This window comes from Catharus ustulatus, chromosome 1, assembly GCF_009819885.2.
Source record: "Catharus ustulatus isolate bCatUst1 chromosome 1, bCatUst1.pri.v2, whole genome shotgun sequence".
Classification (NCBI taxonomy): domain Eukaryota; kingdom Metazoa; phylum Chordata; class Aves; order Passeriformes; family Turdidae; genus Catharus; species Catharus ustulatus.
Genome location: NC_046221.1, coordinates 33,973,450 through 33,988,457, shown reverse-complemented (window position 1 = coordinate 33,988,457; position 15,008 = coordinate 33,973,450). Strand labels below are relative to the sequence as shown.

The following is a 15,008-nucleotide window of genomic DNA, read 5'->3' as shown; positions in this document are numbered from 1 at the left end:
ACTATGGCTAAAAATTTGGCTTTTCCCCTCTTTAGTTATTAATTGGATTAATTTTCCACTCTAATTTTTCTCTGTAATCATGGTGCTGCCAGCTTTAGTGGAACTTACTGTGGGGATAAATGGCTAACTTTGAGAAGGGAGAGAATTGGCTAGTTCCTCCGCAAGGGCTCAGTTCTGCTCCATGCAGACTTTACACCAAATTACACTCTATTGCCAGACTGAGTCTTTGTTGCATTCCTGGTAGGCTCTTCTGGAAACAGTTAGAAATATGTAGCTTTCTTAGGACTAATACAGCACAAAACAGCTTAATTAATTGCTGTAGATTTGTTAAAAGGTCAATTATTGCATGTTCATTCTTTTTTTTTCCTTGGGTACCAAATAATTAATTTTCTCAGTTCTGCATTAAATGAACATCCCTCTGTGGTGCTCACATGATCTATAGTCATCGACTGTGAGATATATTTATTGCTCAGCTTGTCCTTCTATTCCAGTACATCAGGCTCTAGATTTTTTTCTGGTCTAATGTTTTTGAGTATGTCTGTACAACTATGGGTTACTTTTTTATTACACAGCCACAGAAAAAGCTATAAATCAATCAACAGTGCTGTTAAGCTGATCTGGGTTTCCCAGATGATTTTAGAAATTGTGTGCCTGTATCGCAAAATATTCAGAAACAAAAATCATACGAGTGCTTCTTTATGCTAACTGATCAGAAGAGATCTCTTGAGTACAGTGCTTTGGGGACCAAGGAGGAGCATAAAGCGTTTTTTGGACCTGCAAACTGCGGGGAAAATTTAATTTTGGAAGGAGGAAAACTTGATATCTGTGCAAAAATATGGAAAGATTGTGGAACAGCAAAGGCATCACTTGGCTTTATGGGGTGACTTAGTGCTTGATACGACTGTTGGCTTCCTGAGCTGCTGATGGCCTGAGGTGCCCAGTGAAGGATGCTTAGGCTGTGTCTCCTTGTATCTGTCACTTTGCTTTAGGGTCCTTGTAGGGCCCCTGCTATTTCAATATGATATGAAATATACTCCTAGTAACTAACATAGTTCTTTGTAACCTGTATCAGGTAATTTTTTCCCCATTTTTCTTAGAGCATTCATGCAAATAGCACAGAGAATTAAAAGTACAAATTTTTCAGCTCTATCTTGTTGGGTTTTTCCCTAAGGCTTTTTATAAGGTTATTGTATTGCCTTACTCATGAGAAGTTTTTATTACATGATTAGTTGGAAATTTCAAATGTAGAACGGCTTGATTTTTGAGTTACTGGGAAAAATGCCAGCCATAGATTTGGGAAAGGCTGAGTAATAAAATCATAAAGCTGGTTCATCGCTCAAATATGTTGTTATTTCAGCTGCCTCTGCCCACTGCATGTTCCTACAGGCTAAAAATGTCAATAGGCTCTTATATTAATAGCTATTTTAGGATTCTAATCTTAAAAGGCAGTACAATGAAAGAACCTTAGATTAATAAAAAATATCAAACTTAACACACGAAGTGTTCTTTCTCACTCTAGTTTAAAAAACTTCCACCCTTAATACTTAGATGATTAAAAATGCACAAGTTCATGTGTTGAATTATCCTAAAATTAAATCACAGATGTTCAAATTGCAAGCCAGATGGGGACAGTGGCATTTTTAGGAATCAATACTGAAGAAACAAGAAATTGAAGGTAAATGTGAAATCAGGAGATATTAAATGTAGACAGCTGATATGAGAAGGCAAACATATGGCTCAAAACTCAGCTGAAAATGGGGAAAAGAATTTCATTTTTCCTTGGAAAATATGCTAAGATAGTAAGAATAATATTAAATAAGGGCAGTAATGACAATTCAAGAAACACAGAAGAATTTAATTTCATTACTGAATTAAAACTGTAGTCTATGACAACATGTAGAAGTAATAACTAAGAAAAAGTTAAATTGTGATGGTAATCTAAATTCAAAACTACTATCACAAATTATTTGAAGAATTCTGTTTCTCATGTTGATTTTGAAGAAGGATCAGGAAAGCTTCAGCATTGGAGAAAGCCTAACAATGTGCTTGTCTTTATAAACAGTATGTGGTACTCAGACACTGGTTTGTCTGGGGCTGATTGATTGCAGACTTTTGGAAGATTTATCATCAAGCTGATATGGGAACAGACTTGGTGCAATAGAAATTCAAATCTGTTAATTGGAATGAAGGGCCATGCAGTCCATGAATATAAAGGGAGACTAAAGCATTGTTCCTTTTTAGCTCAAATGAAGCACATTAAACTTTGTCATAAGCAATTTCTGTTTGGTAGTGTTCACATTGTATAGAGAAGTCCTGCAGGCTGCCAAAACTGTGTAAGTGGATTGTCTTCAGAAAAAGTGCATTTGACTAAATGTCAAACCCTTGTTTTAGTTGCTTCAAAGCAATGGCTGAATAATGATACTAGTTTGTCAAAAATAGTACCCTTGCATCTATTGCTGTTCAGGATTCTTTTTTCTTGTTTTATGCTGACAAGATGTTCGGGAGGGTTCCCTGCAGCCTCAGTAGAGTTGCACTCTTTTGCAGAGTTCTGGATCTTTGGAGCAAGAAGGGTTTCTGTTACAAAATGCCTCGCTCTCATAATGTATTAGTAGACTAAAACTCAAGTTGCTTAGTTATATGGAAGGATGTGGCCAACCTGAATTTTTAATACATAACTTTCAGAAAGAAATGTTAGCTGTAGATGCTGTATTTTAGGGAAATATTTTGGGAGATGACAATGCACAAAAAACAAACCAGAAAAGTTTTCAGATGTTCATATATTCTACTTGTTACTTCCCTTGTGCTTCTTGGGTATGAAAGGACAACGAAGCAGGAAGTTTTATTTCTCATCTGATTTTTTGGTTTGTTTTTCAGCTCCAACACAAGACTCATGTGAGCTTGCCACATCTTGCCTAATGGCATAGCTCATACTTTCACTTCTGTAAGAGAAGAGACTTGGATTCTTCCTAGTGGCAGTGATCCTACCCAGTCACTGTAAGTCTGTCATCCTTCTATCATGGCTGTGTTGCCCTCCTTCTGGGAAAGCAGGGGTTAAATTGATGTGGAGCCTGTTTTAGCCTAGAGAGAGCATTACCAAAGAAGCTGTGTACGAAGTTTCCTAGTGTGAAGAATGGGAGAGGGCTGCAGTATAGCTGTGAAGAGGCAGCAGTTCTGTCTCCTTTTGGGGTAAGACATTGTGCCTAATTAGATGCCCAGAAGAACAGGAGTAACAAAGAAATAGAATAGGTAAACCTGAAGTTGTGCTAATGTAACCTTTCATTCTACTGAGACAAGGGTAATTGTTCGAAAATACCTCAAAGCTGTGTTACTTTTGAGGGAAATGGGAAAAAAATACAATTTGTTGGGTTGTACTATGTTTGGGTTCCCTTCAGTCTAAGGCTTTGGGGTTTCCACTGATGACCTACTGAGCCAGGAAGGGAGACTCTCACCCACTGCACCTGGACTCTGTCGTTTGTGTCTCATTCTGAAATGTCCTCTCTAGGCTGCAGCCAAGTATAGGACTTGGGCAAGGCTGAGATTGTTATTGGTGACACTGAAAAATTTCTTGTCTTGCTGGTGCTTTTTCCCCCTGAATGTTCTCTAATTGCGAGATTTAGCAATAGGAGAAAATTCTGTCCTGGGTCATATTTCCAGTCATGGTGCTTGTGGCATGTTATCTTCTCTAATATGTAGAGAATAATGTAATAAAATAAAAAGAATGTAAATGTAGTCACTATGCATTCTCAATGCTTAACAATTTCTCTTTTGGGTGGGAGCATTGATAATGTATTTGAACTTTCTGGCTAGCTGCTTGTTCTGCATCTCAACATTTTAATATTTGTATGTGTGTGTATATAAATAGATATATTGTTGTCCTTTTAAACCTGTAGGGACTAGATTGATATTTTAGAGCACATAGGACGGTTAGGATATTGTAGGCCTTATGTGCATGTAATTTACATATTTGATTGCAGTTTTGGAAGGCTGGGTGTTCTGAACTGTTCTTACAGTCCTGTATATAAATTGATGTTTTTAAAGTCTGTCTTGATAGACTCACATGGATCCTACACTTGTAAACTGGAATATGGCACTGCTGTTTGCACTAATTTCTTATTGTACTTGCCCTTTTATTTGTGTAGGTTTAATCACTGCTTTAAGCCTGGTGAATTTTTAGGCTGAACCTGTTTCTCTTGTGAGTGTGTAAAAGGTATCACTAGCTCTATGATGCCCAGTAGGAATTTGCTTTCCTGTGGAAAGCTGAAGATGAGTCATGAGAACTGAAGTACAGAGCAGGCACAAGGACTGAATCTTTGCTAGATGTGGCTGCTGTAAAGCATGTTAAAAACCACATATGTTTTCAGCTTCTCTAAGTTAGAAGCTGTAAAGGTGTCAGTGGAGGAGAGCAAGGAGTGGAAAATACTTTCACTTGGTTATTTCTGTTGGTAGGTGCTGCCCCACTGGGAGGTGCCCAGTTGCTATAGGATCCTTTTACCTTTGAAGATAGTGGAGTTTATCAACTTATTACAAAGCAGTTTGCTGATAAAGGTGGGAAGTTTTATGTTTAAGTAGCAAACCAAAGTTTTGTGATTGTCTAATGACTTTCAAAACATTTGTTTGAGGCAGAAATGAACAGACCTGCCCCACCCCAGAGTGCAACTCATGGCAATTTTATTTACAGAGGAGGGTCCTGTGGAACAGATACATTTGTGACTTCATGTGGAGTCAATGCAGGAAACCTGTGAAAAACTCTGGTCAAAACCTCATCTGTTTGTCCTAATCTTTCTGGTGTTCCTCATTCAAAGGCAGCTTTGATAGCAAGGGTGGTAGGTTTACAGGGATACAAAACAGATAGCATTTGAACAGTCACAAAAAGGGAATTTTTCATTGCTCCTCTAATAGCAGCAGCAGGGGACTGAAATGAGAATTAGGATTTATCTCAACAATAATACTTCCATTTTCATACTGATATAGTACAGTCATGTTGGTATATGTTCTTGGAATGCATTAATATTTTGTAACACCCTGTTTTTGAGATGCATTAAATCTCATATTAACACATGGTGCCATTTCACTGAATAGCTCTGTATCTTTTGAAAAGGAAAGAAACAATAGCTGGTGCTCAAAGTGAATTCACCTTTAAGTGGCTATCTTAAATTCATTTTTACAAACTTGAAAATTGAATGTATGCTGTTACTGAAGCAACTTCCATATGTCACTGAGTCTTTAGAAGAATTCTTTACTGCTCTCCTGAATGCTGGAAAATGCAGTGAAAGAAGTGATCCTCAGTCCACATAAGTTTTTTGAAAAGAAACTTCATGGAAATCTTGTGTATTCTGGTCTTTGTTGGTATTTTCTGCTGGTTTTGCCAACCTAAAATTCCAAGCTGAGTTCTTTGGTGCAAATATTATGTACATTGACTATTTTATTTTATCTCACTTGTGAAAGGTATTTAATTTTACTTTTTAAGCTGAATATTGGCAGCTCAATGCTGTCTGCTGGCTCTTTACTCTTATGAAAAACTCTTCACAGAGAACAAAATTTCGTGTTAAAATATATAATTTAGTGCTTCCTCTGAAGGAAAGAGGCCAAATCTAAGCATGCATACCTTGTAAATGCAAAAATGTACAACCCTAGCTTTTGTATACAGGTTCATGAATATAAATTTAAGCCATTTCTCTCAGATATGTTTTGGACATCTTTTGGAATTTGCTATGAATATTTGTACTACCCTGTCCAGTGAATAGGAGCAAAGGTAAACCTCCTAAAATAAATAAATAAAAGGCTGTTTGTTAAGTTCTTGTCTTACTAGATACTATTGAAACAGATCAGATTTATTATTTTTTAAGGCCAGAACTAACTGTTACTTCTGAGTATCATGGATGGCATCTGTGGTTGGGAGGAGTGAATAAGCAGGTTGTCTGTCTCATGGAAGCATGGTTTGAGGTATACAGGCACAGTTTCATTAATACAGCGTGATATATTGTTTATCATTCAAATGCATCTTTTAGGGCAAATTGTTGCTTGTAAATGCCAAGTGTGTCAGGCTGGTGTTTGACTTGAGGTGGTGTGACAAGGTTGTGAACTCCTCAGCCCTGTGGTGCCAAGGTGACAGATTATTCTCCCTTGTTTAAAGTCAGAGTATGCCACAACATGAAAATTCAGGTCTTTAACAGTTACTGCTTCCTACTTTGGCATAGACTTATTATAAACTTTAAGTGCTTGAAATAGCTAATTAGCATAGCCAAAAGTAACTTAGAAGAACATGAATCTTGTCTCCTGTTATGGAAACTTTAGATTGCTTATGCTTAAATGCAGAGAAAATTAGCAACTACTGTGTCTGGTTGTTCCAGAGACAATCAGCTGGGTCACCCTTCCCATTTTAGCAACAGGAACAAGTTGCCTTCTTACTGACATTACAGTGAGGATTTTATGAAGTGAGATTCTGCATTTTGCTTACAGAAAGTGATACAGATAGTCCATATCCTTACCAGAGAAAATCTTTTCATCACACCCTCACTGAGCAGAAGCATACACTTTTCATGAGTTCATGAGCTTTAACATACCTAATTTTCTTGCTTGGAGAAGCCAAAAGAACTGTCTTCTTCTTTTAAGAGTAGCTCTAAGAGACCATCTCTGTCTTTCGGTATGTGCTTCTGCCAGCCTTATCTCTGAAAAAAGATGGGGTAAATTTTTCTTGTCTTTGCTTACGTAACCTGTGGTAATTTCTTTATTTGTCCACCAGCTGAAGAATAGAAATAAAGCCACAGACACCTCAGGAGGCAGAAGATTTATCATGTTTCAGAGGTGGCCTTAGAAATGAAGACCAGCAGCTGTACAGCTGTACAGTTGTGTAGCTTCAAGGCCCTTCTTTCCAATTGTGCCACAGCAAAGGTTTTGTGTGCAAGAGAATTGCAGCAGAGTGGAAGGCTGCAGGTGTTGGTGGGCTCCTCTAGAGTGGTAATGAGGATATGAGACTGAATCCCCAATCCTGCCATGTGTAATAGTGAATGAAGAATGGCTTTGACCTCTAGTGGCTGTCGCTTATTCACTGATTCCTAGTTTATGTGCCTTATATTTGCTCCAGAGAAAAGGTCATATTCCTGGTTTAATTTATGTGGCAGGTTCTGGTAACACCAGGTATTTGAATACAAAATGAAAATGACATTGTTTCTTTAGGCTGGAAGAAGCTTCCTACTAAGCAGAAAAATATTATGATTATTGAAGTAGTTACTTGTCAAGGAGAAATAAAGACTGAGTAAAATGTTAATAGTATAATTTGAGCTATGTGTGTAAAGTTGAGTGGCTTCTTCAGTTTCAATCAGTGGGCTTCTGTTACATTAATGTGTTTTAATCTTTTTATCCTTGTGTGCTTGCCCAAGAAAGTGATGTTGTAGATTTTTTTGTTGCACTTCTTATCAAACCATATATGAAGGATGAAAAACGGTCAAACCTGATGAAGTATAATTATCCATAGTGATGAATAGGCAGATGCTTTTATGAAAATGTAAAATTTGTATTTGTTCAATGAGTTTTTTAAACTTACCCAACTCAATGCATCTCACTCAAAATATCTGTTGTGGAGACACACGAGCAAACCATAGCAAGAACTTTTCAGAATAGAAATACATTCTCACATCAACTGAGGTTTCAAGAACGTTAACATTCGGAGAGAAAACAAGGAAGGGTGTTGCCTGATAGGGAGTAAAACACCCTGCCTGGTAACTTGGAGACATAAATAGTGAGCATCAGAGTAATGATGAAAATAGATTGATGATTATAGAATAAAATTATGAAAAAGCTTTAAGAAGCCTTCAGTACAGCAGTGTGTTTAGGGTGACATTCACTGCTTTTTCCTTCAGAAGAGTCCAGATGACTTCTCTGTCTCCAGATCTGGAGACGACCTTGGTTCTGCTGCTGTATTTTCAGAGGATGGCAAATTGTTAAAAAAAAGAGAAAAATTTTTGATCTAAGACCAGATTTCATATGATGCTTTACCTTGAAAAGTAGCAAAAATTATCCTTATTTTTTTCCCCCCTTAAGTTCTGCCCATGGTATGTTTGTCCCCTGGAGTTTCTTTACTTCCAGTGCTTAACTATCTGAACAATTTGAAACTGTCCACAGGTGTGTTTGAATCTACTTCAAGTCGTACTTTAATTTGAACAGCAGGAATTATGCTTTCAGAAAAATCAAAGAAACTGAAGTTATTATTCTATTTTAGAAGTTTAACAATAAAGAATTAAAATGTTGACACTAATCTTTCTGTAGCACTGTATTTGTTTGGAACTTCTAACAAGCTGTCAAATGCTACAAAAATAAATATAAATTTTAATTCTTGGGGGCTCTTACATGAGCTATAAGGTAGAAACTGTCAGCTACATTAATGGTCCAGAGGCAGCAGTACTCACTGTGGTGACAGTGAAAAAACTGTGTGTTTCTGGTTGAGGGACACCAATAGAATCTGATGTTGGCCATGAGAAGGACAAGGAGGACTGGAGAATGACCCTGTCCCTTTGTGTGTGATTTTTTTTTTTTTTTTAATGCCAACTTTTATTAGGCAGCAACTCTTTGCTTCTAAAGATTTAAACTTTCAATGTTTTTATTGACACATTGTGGTGAGTCATGTGCCACTCCCTGCCTGCCTTTTTTTTTTTGCCACCACTAGACAGAATCATAGTAACAGGTGGTTAGCAGAGTAAAATGTACCTTAAGAAAAGCTAGTTTATAGTTTTACACTTAATACCATCTGGCCAGTAGCTTTTGAGGGAAAATCTTTGTTGCAGGAGAAGTAGAAAAGGCATTCATTGTTTAGCTCAAACTTTGGAACTCTGAAGGAAATTGGATTTTCCACTGTATGGAGTGAGACAGGCTGCAAAATCTAGAACTTGAAAGTTCAATGGATTTTGATTTATCATGAGTGTAGTATAAAAATAAATATTTTACATGGCTGTTTGTTCCATCTTGTCAAATTATAGTTTGTACTTCACCTTTAACATTTTTACATATGGTTTATATTTCAAGCTTGAATTGTCTGGGCTTTTTCTTTATTGGGTTGGCTTTTTTTGGCTCTTTTTGTTTTGTGGGGTTTTTTTTAGCGCCATATAGCTATTGAGGAAATCTAAAAGAAACCACTAATTAAGAGGTGGTAATAGCTAAGTAACAGCTGTTAAGGGCATGATTCAGCATCTCCTGCTGCAAGTTGTGAAATCTCAATCTCTCTGTATTTGCAAAGACCTTGGTGAGGAGGTGCAGCTAACCATGGTGCAGGGACCACCACAATGGGTGTGGTGGTGGGTGGACACCAGGTGCCCAGCTAAGCCACTCTGTCACTCCCCTCTGCTGGATGGGGCCGCAAAAATATAATGAAAGGCTCATGGGTCAAGATAAGGACACAGAGAGATCACCCAGCAATTGCTGTCATGGGCAAACCAGTCCTGACTGAGGGAAATGAATGTAATTTAGTGCCTGTCAAAAATAGGATAATGAGAAATAAACCCAAATCTTAAACCACCTTCCCTTCACACCCCCCTTCTTTCTGGGCCCAACCTCCAAATCTACTTCCTTCCTCCCAGTGAACAGGAGTGGGGAATGAGGGCTGTAGTCACATCACACATTGTCTGCCCTCGGGGGGGACTCCTCACTCTCTTGCCCTGCTCCAGTGTGGGGTCCCTCTCATGGGAGACACTCCTCATGAATTCCTCCTTTCCATGGGCTGTAGTTAATCACCAGCTGCTCCAGTGTGCATCCCCTGTGGGGTCACAGAATGCTTCTGAAATGGGATTTTAGCTGGAGGTCCTTTTAATAGTATCTCATAAGAAATAAAGAATCACTGACACCATCTTTTGTCTGGATGTCTGGCTCTGTGTGGGATGCTCCAGCTGTGCTGTACAGGCTACTCACTGAAGAGTTGGACTCAATGGTCCTCGTGGGTCCTTTCCAACTCAGAATATTCTGTGATTCAGTTGTCACCTGTGGGAAGATAAATTCATGGGGTTTTTTTCAGTTACATAACCGTGCATCACATTTCATTTAAGTTATAGCCCAGAAATCTGACTGTGATACACTTGATATGATATGTGCATTTAAAACACAAGGGCATTGTCATAGACAAAAATAAATGTGCCTATTAATACTTGATTGTAAAGAAATCATTAACACTTGAACAAGGTGCTAGCATCACTTCAGATGCATGTATAGAATATATGAATATCAATGTGCCTATACTTTGCATAGGTATTGGAAATGAAACAGTTTTATGACCTGCAAGAATTATGAGGTTTGCCATGGGAAGTGCAGGAGAAGTTCTTAGCCTGATGAATGGAGCAGAGCTGCTGAAGGTGTATTTGGTAGAGAGGAAGGCTGCAGTCCCCCTGAGTGCCCACCTGAGGCAGGTGGCAGGCTGACTGATCTGAGTACAGGGGCCAGCCCAGATGCTGAGTGAAATGTCCAGATCTGGGTTTCTGCAGTGAGTCAGAGCTCAGGGGCTCCTGCCTTTGCTGCCAAATGTGCTGCCATCAGTGCGGTGTAATCTAATAGGCAGTGACCTTTAATTGCCTTTTGGCCTTGTGACATCGAGCTGCTACTGCCACAAATGGCAATTAGTAAAATTCCTCTCATTAAACTGCAGTGAGCAAGGGGTAGCATGGTAAGGGTAAGGAAGATGTATTTTCCTTTATAAAGAATATTTTATTGCTATCACAAAAACATCCATATGACTGAAGGTGCTTGAATTTCAGAGTGTTCTGAAATGATTGTGAAAACTAGCATTGTTGCTACTTATTTAAGTTAACAGCAGCAAAGAGGTTCTGGTTCAGTATGTTAAAAGGAAGATCAAATGGAAGAAGATGACAAACAGAAGACTGTTTAGTGGTTTTGGATAAATTGTGGCAACTCAGTTTGGACCATTTGCTTTCACCTGATTTATTTAACTTGCTACCTGTGAAATACCCTGTTTCTGTCCATGGGCATATGAAGATTCATTAATGTTGTTGAAATATTGTGTCTCTGCTTGTTCAGCTGAAGAAAAGTCAGACATGCAGCATCCTTGAAAGTGGTTCTGAATCTAAAAAACAGTGGTTGTTTATGTACAAAATGTTAATTGTCACTCTGCTCTCTTCAGACATAACTAACATGTGGCTTAATTTGGATACATTAGCTGGGAATCATTATGTTCACAGGAGAAGTAATGAATTTGTCACATGCATTTACTTTCTTATGCTTAATGCATAACATCCAACTTGACAATTCATGCACTTGTTGGTGAGTTTAAGCTTCTTAGATTTACTGTGTAAGGTGGTTAAGCTGCTGGTTTTAACTTCCATATGCCTAATGCTTTTTCCATGTCCTCACCTAGCTCCAGAAAAGTATCCCAGGCATGGGGAATGGGGCAGGGATGAAGACAGAGAGAAACTGAGCTGTTCAAACTGGTAAAAGGAGATGTGACCTCTGAGCAATTAGTGAAGACCCCAGGCAAAATTAATATAAAGTCAGATTCCTCTGCACAAGGCAGCAGCATTTATTGGAAGTTTTAATTATTTTGAAGTGCAGTATGCTGGATTTGTATGGACAATCTGTAAGAACAAATGACAGGCTTTTCAAAATTAGTTGCCGAATGCCATGGGGAGTAGAAGCAAATTTACATCCCAATTTTGGGAACAATACTGAAATTTTGAATAGACTGGCAGTTGGTAATAGGTCAAAATTTGTGTTTCTGGGAATGCTATCATTTATGTGAAAGAAAAATGTGAGGTGTGAAAGCTTTTACTGCAGTTTTGGGTCTAAATGAACTTCAGCTTAGGGTGGGTGTTTTAGGAAGCATGAAGATACAATCAGTTTTCAGTGGATGCTGTTCAGAGCCTGGCATGTGACACCATTTGTCTCATTTTCAAAATCCTTTTTAAAAAACCTTACATGCTGTAAGGAGAGGGATCAGAGTATTTTTCTCCAAGTAATTAAATAACTTGTTTGTACTTGCCACAGATAAATTATTTGCATTTTTATGTATGCACTTCATAAGTGAACTGTCCTGTGGCCCTAGTAGTATTTTAATTCAATTGGCCAAAATGACCAGTTGGAATACAGCACCATGTGCCCAAGAAATGTTTTGTGTTGTACTGTCTTTTAAAAGTGCAATACCCATTCAAAATGATAAAGTCTATTCCCAAAATAATCACTTGTGATGCAAATGATACTGGAGGGTGGCAGGAGAACCTGCTTTTTTTGCCACTGTATTATCTAGTTTAGTAGTGACTTGAAGCAGCGATTACCCTCACTGTGATCTGCCTAACTGGTGTTGTAAAATCACTCTAGAGAACAATTTTTTTCTCTCTCACCCTGGGAACCATATGGGAAGTGTTTCAACAACACCTCTTTTATTATTCTCACTGTCAGTGTGAGTGTCCTACTCTGGAAGATGATTATAATGAGGGATACCATGGGGCTGGTGAGCAGTCAGGTGAGTCAACAGGTTTGGGAAGAGTCTGAAATAGAAGCTGCCAGCTCCCACAGCCACCTTGTTTGTTTGCAGCTGGAACAGACAGTGGACTGATTTTCTTATTTTTTTGAGTACAGAAGAGAAGGCTGTCAAATTTCAAATGCTGATAATGTAACGTCTCCAAATGTCGTCCTTCCAACTGTCATTGGTCATTCCCAGATTTATTTTTAATGTGTTATTACATGTAAATCCTTTTTATTTTGGTGTAACAGCACTAAAGATTTTTGGGGCTTTGGACATATTTTATGATGTGATCTCAAAAACAGTATAACATGTTAGGAGAAATAATTTGGTGCATTTTATATTGAGATCTTAGGGTTTTTTAATTTAAATTACCATTTACTGTAAATTTTTTTCACATTTCTCCTCCCGCTACTCATTTTCTACATATATTTAATTTTTCTACCTTTTCACAATTAAATGTGTAGAACAAAATAATGAAAATCAGTTTAATTTCTTGGTTCTGTTTTAAGTACTTTTATTGCACAGGTGTGGTTTTTCTTTTCCTACAAGACATTTTGAGTTATGACAATGCTTTAATGTCTGCAAACATCATGTTTTTCTGTCAAGGCTGGATGAAAACTTTGTGCATATTGCTTCAATATTGAACAGCCTTTGAAAAGACAATTTTGTGTCAGAAGTGTAATTTTATGTGAACTCTATAAAGGTATTTTCCTTCTCTATGCATTCTATATTTTATAATGTTAGAAATATGTTCTTGAATTTGAGTTTCTCAAACTTTTAATGCCAAAAGTACTACTTGGTGGCAAAATTGTAAAAACCACATTCAATGAAAGATTAATATTAGTAAAATTGAAGAAAAAAAATGTAGGTCATCATAGGTGAAGTAGGCATGAATGCCATCTGTTTAGAAAGTAGCTTTCAGTATTATGTTTCCTGCAACTTCATATGTTGTTATTTTAGTGATTTCAGACATTTTTATTAAAAAACCCCAAAACCTTTTAGTGTCTTCCTCTAAGAAATTGCTTTGTTCTACTTTCCTTTTCAGAAATTCATCAGGAGAGTTATATGAAATAAGACTTAAGTATTGTCAGAATTCACTTTGTGCACTATCCATAATTAACCACAGGTTTGATTTATTTTTTGTGTTGTAAATCCTGATGGTCTAGCAAAGCCAGTGCCATATGCCAGCAATTTAAAAACTAACACAAAACTGATGTAGGATTGGAAGGAGAGTAGAGAGAGAGAAAAGGCAAAGACTGGTGGAACTCTTAATATTAAGCTGTTTAAGGGGAATCTACATCACTTGTGAAAACTTCTGTTTATTTATTGCTGGCTTTATAACGCATAATTTAAATTCATCTTGTTTGTTGCTGTTCAAGTATAACCAACCTCAAGAATGCTATAGGGCAACCAAAATGTTGGATTTTACACATTATGAAACTCTTCATGTTGTCTGCCATCTCTATGGCCTGCTTGCAGTGACTGGAGCTGAACTAAAAAAAATATATACTACTTAGAAATAAAAAGTATGGATAGTTGAGTTGTGACACCTTTTCACTGAGCTCAAATCAACTTCTGTGTAAATTATTCATTCTCTCTTATTGCTAAGGCATCCTAATTAAAACATTCAATCTTTTAAACCTCTAAAAATACTTGAGAATGAGAGCATACCTAAAGCTGGTTTTAATCATGGAGCATTTCATTTGTTTTTAATTAAATTCAAATAGCTACTATCGTGCACTAACCTGAATCTAAATGTCAAATTAGGGGCAGAGTATCTTGTTCAGAACTGTCTGGGTCAATTGAAAATAACACTACTTCCACTTTCTTGGTCACCAGCTGGTGATGACCGTCCCAAAGCAAAGTGTGTGAACTACTTGCTGTGACAAAAATTGTGCTCTACTGAAGTGGATCAGGAAGGGCTCTTGTGTTTTGTTGGATTTTTTTTTTTTTTTAATTTATTTATTTTTTGGCAGGGAAACTATTGATCTTCAGGAAAGGACAGTAACAAATTGCTTAGGGGCAAGAATTTCTTTAATCACTTTGGCAGATTTGAAAATAAATAGAATTGGAGCTCTAAACGGTCAATGGAGGCACTGAACTGCTACTGAGACCCATAAAAGTTCTCAGCAGCTTTGTATTAACTGAACTCTATTGCTGGAGGCAATATTTTTACACTGGGATGTAGCAGACATCATATTGTATTAGACTTGTGTAAACAGACACTGCATTAAAACTCTTTGAGTCTTCCTTGTTCTGGGCTGTCTGTATTAGCTACATTATTCAATTTTCTTTCTTTGACTGGTCTCTGAACTTGCTTTTAGATTGTGTACCCTTGTAGCTAGTCAGAGGCAGGGTAAGATTTGACATGAAGTCACCCACTCTGAGATGGACCTTCTGATCTTCCCAAATATCAGTTTGCAGCTTCATGTTTAGTTTCTTCCCTTTTCAAGGGCAAAAATTCCTTTACCAGCTCTAAGTTGAGCCTCTGTGGATTTGAGCCTAGTTGAGCCAACTAGTGAGCCTAGTTGGATTTGTCTTCCCCTCCAGTTTC

At 37.5% G+C, this 15,008-nt stretch overlaps 1 protein-coding gene across 5 annotated transcripts in view; it reads left to right on the top strand.

Annotated features, from left to right (window-relative positions):
- The window catches only part of OSBPL3 (oxysterol binding protein like 3), an 83,515-nt gene that overhangs the window by 14,503 nt on the left and 54,004 nt on the right, over nt 1–15,008 (top strand). For all 5 annotated transcript variants that reach the window (XM_033068430.1, XM_033068411.1, XM_033068420.1 and 2 more), the window contains exon 2: nt 2,875–2,994. The gene's annotated coding sequence lies outside the window, so the exon portion shown is untranslated. The remainder of the gene's footprint in view (nt 1–2,874; nt 2,995–15,008) is intronic.